This window comes from Mastomys coucha, unplaced genomic scaffold (assembly GCF_008632895.1).
Source record: "Mastomys coucha isolate ucsf_1 unplaced genomic scaffold, UCSF_Mcou_1 pScaffold3, whole genome shotgun sequence".
In the NCBI taxonomy this organism is placed as follows: domain Eukaryota; kingdom Metazoa; phylum Chordata; class Mammalia; order Rodentia; family Muridae; genus Mastomys; species Mastomys coucha.
The window spans coordinates 57,829,168-57,834,717 of NW_022196909.1; the positions used below are offsets into that span (position 1 = coordinate 57,829,168).

The 5,550-nt window shown below is 40.8% G+C and overlaps 1 protein-coding gene across 4 annotated transcripts in view; it reads left to right on the forward strand.

Annotated features, from left to right (window-relative positions):
• Positions 1-5,550, forward strand: part of Adgrf1 (adhesion G protein-coupled receptor F1) — an 87,922-nt gene that overhangs the window by 44,579 nt on the left and 37,793 nt on the right. For 2 of the 4 annotated variants that reach the window (XM_031348220.1, XM_031348224.1), the window contains exon 2: positions 1,041-1,117. The exons of the other annotated variants lie outside the window; for them this stretch is intronic. The gene's annotated coding sequence lies outside the window, so the exon portion shown is untranslated. The remainder of the gene's footprint in view (positions 1-1,040; positions 1,118-5,550) is intronic. 4 annotated transcript variants of the gene reach the window in all.

Genomic DNA, 5,550 nt, shown 5'->3' on the forward strand with positions numbered 1-5,550 from the left:
TTTTTGTCAGAGCTGAGGACTGAACCCAGGGCCTTGAGCTTGCTAGGCAAGCGCTCTACCACTGAGCTAAATCCCCAACCCCATGAATCCTAATGTAAATATTTGACATGTAGGATTTCTGATATATGACCCCTGTAAAAGGTTGTTTGCCCCCCCTCAAAGGGAGGGTTGAGAACCGCTGCTCTACCATTCTCTATAGGGGATTTGTGCAGGTATTGGTATATTCAGTAGTCCTGGATCAGTTCCCAGGTACTGACACAGAAGGACAAGTGTGTGTGTTTTATGTGTGTGTGTGTGTGTGTGTGTGTGTTAGGTTATTATACATTTATTTTCAAAGGAAAGAATAACTGAAATACTCTTCAGAGACAAATCCCCATTGGCTTTGGAGAATAGTAAACACAGACAGAAGCAGGCAGGCTGAAGAACAGATAAGCCAACACCTAAAAGAATGGTTAAAGGGGCTGGAGAGAAGACTCGGTGGTTAAACAGTGGGTTGTTCTTCCAGAGGACCCAGGTTCAAGTCCCATCACCCACATTTCAGCTCACAACTGTCTCTAATGAGATCTGGCACTCACTTGCAGATATATATTGCAGGCAAAACACTCATGCACATAAAAGAAAAATAAACAAATCTTTAAAAAGAAGAAGCTGGGCTGTGGTGATTCATACCTTTAATCCTAGCACTTGGGAGGCAGAGGCAGGCAGATCTCTGAGCTCAAGGTCAGCCTGGCCTACAGAGTGAGTTCCAGGACAGCCAGGGCTACACAGAGAAACCCTGTCTCAAAAAATAACCAACCAAACAAAAAGGGATTGAAGCACAGGTTAGCATCGCAGACTCATGCAGCCAAAGGTCTAAGAGCAGTCTTTGGCAAACAGGATGGTGGGGAAGGTGAGATGTGAGAGGAACATGCATTCACCAAAGAGGGAAGGTGACACAAACACCACACGTCCCCTGCTTTCTTCAAAGGCTGCAGAAAACTGGTCAGGGGTACAATCGTCCTCCCTGCTCCCCCTCCCACTCCCCATGCCTTTCTCTTTAGGTCAGAGAACATCTGGGAGCCGTATCTGGTGGGAATGGCAGTGTGCACATGAAGATTAAAGTTTGCCCAGAAGCAAGGTAAGGCTGATGGGGAGAACCCCGCTCCGTCCTGACCAAGGACACTTACTCCAATGGTGAATTCCTGAGTTTGCGAATTGTATTTTTTTCAGCCATATATATTTGAGCTGTAAAAGAAATAGTGAAAGTCATTTATGCTCTGTGATGGTCTGTATGTACTCGACCCAGGGAGTGGCACTATTAGAAGGTGTGGCCCTGTTGGGATAGGTGTGGCCTATGTTGGAGTAGGTGTGTCATTGTGGGTGTGGTCTTTAAGACCCTCATCCTAGCTGCCTGGAAGCCAGTATTCTGTTAGTGGCCTTCAGATGAAGATGTAGGACTCTCAACTCCTCCTACACCATGCCTGCCTGGATGCCACTGTTCTCCTGCCTTGATGATAATGGACTGAATCTCTGAACCTGTAAGCCAGTCCCAATTAAATGTTATCCTTTATAAGACTTGCCTTGGTCATGGTGTCTGTTCACAGTAGTAAAACCCTAACTAAGACACATTCTATTATTTTGCTGTCCACTAAAAACTTTTCAAAATGAGGTAGGGATACAGCAATGCACTACTTAACATGGTAGGCTCTAACCACTTGTGACTTGTGTGCCTTGCAAATGTATCCAGTGTGGGAGTCCGTCCGCGGAGCCCACAATCCAGTAGCTCAGGATGACCTCAGTTGATAGAGTCTATGTGTAGCATGTTCAAAGCATTGGGTTTTATCCCCAGGACCACACAATAGGAGAATCAGAAGTTTAAAGCCATCCTTAGCTAACAGTGAGTAAGTTTAAGGGCAGCCTGGGCTACATGATATCCTATTGTAAAAATACAAAAACAAAAAATATGTATAATTAATGCAACAAAGAAACTGATTGTGTGTTGTGTTTGTGTGTGTATGCTGTGTGTTGTGTTTGTGTGTGTATGCTCAAGTGTGTATGAGGGTGGGGAATTAAACTTATGCCGGCTAGGCAAGTGCTTTACTACTAAACTACAGCCTTCATCTAAGAAACTAAGTTTTTTTTGGTCTTTTTAAAAAAATTTTTAATTGGACATTTTAGTTGTTTACATTTCAAATGTTATCCCCTTTCCTGGTTCCCCCCTGCAAGTCCCTATCTCATACCCCCTTACCCTGCTTCTATGAGGGTGCTTGCCCACCCACCTACCCAATACTCCCTCCCCGCCCTAGCATTTGACTACACTGGGGCATCAAGCCTTCACAGGACTAAGGGCCTCCCCTTCCATTGATGCTAGATAAGGCCCCTTCAGCTCCTTCAGGCCTTCCCCTAACTCTTCCATTGTCATCCCTGTGCTCAGTCCAATGATTGGCTGCAAGCGTCTGCATCTGTATTGGTCAGGATCTGGCAGAGCCTCTCAGGAGACAGCTGCATCAGGCTCCTGTCAGCAAGCACTTCTTGGCATCAGCAATAGCGTCTGGGCTTGGTGTCTGCATGTGACATGGATCCCCAGGTGGGGCAGTCTCTGGACTACCTTTCCTTCAGTCTCTGTTCCATTCTTTTTCTCTGTATTTCCCTTAGACAGGAACAATTCTGGGTTAAAATTTTGGACATGGGTGGGTGGCCCCATCCCTCAACTGGGACAGGGGTCAAGCCTAACCTCTGGATATGGTCTCTACAGGTTCTCCCTCCCCTTTGTGGGGTATTTCAGCTAATGTCATCCCTGTAGGGTCCTGGGAGGCTCTTGCTTTCCTGGCATATGGGACTTTCTGGTTGCTACCCCCAGTTCCCCATCCTCCATTGCTATACACCTCTGTTCAATTTCCTGACCCTCTGTACATCTCCTCCATCTCCCATGCCTAAATCTGCCCCTCTTTTCCCCCTTCCCCTCCTCTCTTCCTCCCAAGCCCCTCCCATCCTCTACTTCCCTTGATTATATTGTTCTCCCTTCTAACTAAGACTGAAGCATCCACTCTTTGGTTTCTCTTCCTCTTGAGCTTCACGTGGTCTGTGAGTTGTATTGTGGGTATTCCACACTCTCTGCCTACTATTCACTTATCAGTGAGTACATACCATGTGTGGTCTTTTGTTACCTCACTCAGGATGATATTTTCTAGATTCATCTGTTTGCCTGTGAATTTTGTGAAGTCATTGTTTTTAATAGCTGAGTAGTACTCCATTGTGTAAATGCACCACATTTTCTGAATCCATTCCTCTGTATTGAAGACCAGCCTTAGTTGGTGTTGGTATTGAAGACCAGCCTTCTTCTGTGGTGGTCTTATAGGATGCATGGGATTATTTCATTCTACTTGTATCTGTTGAGGCCTGTTTTGTGACCAATTATGTGGTCAATTTTGGAGAAGTTATCATGAGGTGCTGAGAAGAAGGTATGTTCTTTTGTTGTAGGATGAAATGTCCTATAGATCTCTAGTAAATACATTTGGCTTATAACTTCTGTTAGTTTTACTATGTCTCTGTTTTGTGTCTGTTTTCGTGATCTATCCATTGAGAGTGGGTTGTTGAAGTCTCCCACTATTATTGTGTAATGTGAAATGTGTGCTTTGAACTTTAATAAAGTTTCTTTTATGAATGTGGGTGCCTTTGCATTTGGAGCATAGATGTTTAGAATTGAGAGTTTATCCTGATAGATTTCTCCTTTGACCAATGTGAAGTGTCCTTCCTTATCTTTTTTGATAACTTTTGGTTGAAAGTTGATTTTATTCGATATTAGAATGGCTACTCCAGCTTGTTTCTTAGGACCATTTGCTTGGAAATTTGTTTCCAGCCTTTTATTCTGAGGTAGGATCTGTCTTTGTCGCTGAGATGTGTTTCCTGTATGCTGCAAAATGCTGGGTCTTGTTTACATATCCAGTCTGTTAGTCTACGTCCATTTATTGGGGAATTGAGTCCATTGATGTTAAGAGATATTAAGGAAGGGTGATTGTTGCTTCCTGTTATTTTCATTATTAGAGATGGAATTATGTTTGTGTAGCTATCTTCTTTGGAGTTTGCTGAAAGAAGATTACTTTCTTGCTTTTTCTAGGGTGTTATTTCCCTCCTTGTGTTGGATTTTTCCATCTATTTTCCTTTGTAGGGCTGGATTTGTGGGGAGATATTGTATAAATTTGGTTTTGTCATGGAATATCTTGGTTTCTCCATCTATGGTAACTGAGAGTTTTGCTGGGTATAATAGCCTGGGCTGGCATTTGTGTTCTCTTAGAGTCTGTATGCCATCTACCCAGGATCTTCTAGCTTTCACAGTCTCTGATAAAAAGTCTGGTGTAATTCTGATAGGTGTGCCTTTATATGTTACTTGACCTTTTTCCCTTACTGCTTTTAATATTCTTTCGTAGTTTTGTGCATTTGGTGTTTTGATTATTATGTGATGGGAGGAATTTCTTTCCTGGTCGAGTCTATTTGGAGTTCTGTAGGCTTCTTGTATGTTTATGGGCATCTCTTTCTTTAAGATAGGGAAATTTTCTTCTATAATTTTGTTGAAGATATTTACTGACCCTTAAATTTGGGAATCTTCACTCTCTTCTATACCTATTATTCTTAGGTTTGGTCTTCTCATTGTTTCCTGGATTTTCTGGATGTTTTGGGTTAGGAACTTTTTGCATTTTGCATTTTTATTTGACTGTTGTGTCAAAGTTTTCTATGGTATCTTCTGCCCCTGGGATTCTCTTTTCTATCTCTTGTATTCTGTTGATAATATTTGTATCTATGACTACTGATCTCTTTCCTAGGTTTTTTTTATCTCCAGAGTTGTCTCCCTTTGTTATTACTTTATTGTTTCTGCTTCCATTTTTAGATCCTGGATGGTTTTGTTCAATTCTTTCACCTGTTTGGTTGTGTTTTCCTGTATTTCTTCTTTTTTTACTTTTTTAAAACTTTTATTGCATTATGATGAGAAAAATTACATGATTTCAATTTATCTGAATTTGCTAACATTTAAAAACATATTTCAATTAAATATAATTGAATCACATTCTTGTTTCCCTTTTGTACCACTGGTCCTCCCAGAGACCCCCCTTCATTACCTACAATATCTTTTTTGTCATATTCCTTAAAATTTATAAAATATTAAAACAATAAAAATAAGAATTATAAAAGTTGTTTGATATAAGACAACAATCAATTTAACAGTCTTATGTAGGTGGTCGTCTACTGCAATAGTGAAAATACATTTTTCTCAATATAAATTTTAAATAACTCCAAACATATTATCTGTATACTTAAAAATAATACATCACTACTAGTATTTTCTTAAATGAACATGAATATAAAAAGTCTTTTTGTTTGTTTTGTATTTAGTAGAGTTTAAAATCTTGGCTCTTACTGTGGTACAAGCCCAAAATAAGAACAATTTTTAGACATTGCGTTTCATTGTAATAAGGTTGTATTTCAATGACCCTCACATCACCAAAGAATTTTACCACCATTGTAGCTAAGCTGAGAGTTGATAGTTCTGCTGCACCAAGAAATGAATTGTAGGCT